This window comes from Cydia amplana, chromosome 10 (assembly GCF_948474715.1).
Source record: "Cydia amplana chromosome 10, ilCydAmpl1.1, whole genome shotgun sequence".
In the NCBI taxonomy this organism is placed as follows: domain Eukaryota; kingdom Metazoa; phylum Arthropoda; class Insecta; order Lepidoptera; family Tortricidae; genus Cydia; species Cydia amplana.
In genome coordinates this window covers 6,686,034-6,687,244 of record NC_086078.1, presented here as the reverse complement: position 1 = coordinate 6,687,244, position 1,211 = coordinate 6,686,034, and positions in this window count along the sequence as shown.

Genomic DNA, 1,211 nt, shown 5'->3' with positions numbered 1-1,211 from the left:
GTCTGTCCTTGGTCAGTTTTGGTCAAATTTTGCTGGAAATAATTGTCTACACGGTCCGTCCAGACCAAGGCCACGTGGTCTGAGGGGCTTGTCGGCGACCGTGTAGCAAGGGCTTTAGTAATAGGGTCCCCTTTTTACCCTTTGGGTACGGAACCCTAAAAATCATATATGTACATATGTATATACATATTTGTTTTTATGAAGCTACAAGCATAAGAAGCAACATTCAAATATCAACCTCAATGTGAAAGCGGTAAATTATAAAGTGAAAAGATGGTGTATCTTAGACTTAACTAAGTTCAAGTAGTTTATTTAAAATATACCTACCTATAGCCTAATATTTAAGAACATGGTATTGAGATAAAAACCTAAACATTTTGAATAGGTAACTGAATATGCTTAATGGCTCCTCTACACGATGGGCCAACGCCGGCCACTCCAAGGGACGCAGCCATGCGGTAGAATGAGATAGCAATATCACTCACTCCCTCTAACGCATAAATGCGTCCCTTGTAGTGGCCGGCGTTGGCCCATCGTGTAGAGGAGCCATAAGCTATCGTGTACGCCATTTTGTTTACCTACTTAACTATAACCGCTACTGTAATATGTCATCGTGATATATAGTGGATTAGTTTACATAGACCAGCGCTGTACATATTGTCTGAGAAAGGTACCATATGACGTTTCATCTGGGTGTCTATGCAGTGTATTGTTTTGATAAAGCTTTATAATTCCTTCTGTCGTTGCATACGGAGAGGAAAATATTCAAATAAAAGGAATTAATTAGGTACATTTGGTACTTACCTACATTTTGTACATTTTAGTTTATTGTTGGCCTCTGTTTGTATGTATATCTTCACGTTAGTTATTGCTAAATGCTTTTCAAATACTGTTTTGTTCTGTCTACAAAAAGCTTATAGCACAGCTTATAGAAACAGCTCTTAAAATACAATTTAAGTTGATAGCTAACATCTCGAAAAAAGGCCTTTGAAAAACTACTAATACAATTTCAGGTATTTGTAATTATGCAGCAGGCGAGTGAATTTCAGGCGGAGCTTAAAATAGCTACAGCCAAAGGCTTAACTATTTTCTTAGGCAACAATATAAACAGCTGGAAAAGCGAGTAAGAACATTCGAAATGAACATAGTAATTCAAAAGCTTCCAAAACAAGTCCAATGCAAACAAGGTGTAAAGTCGACAAAGCGTATTC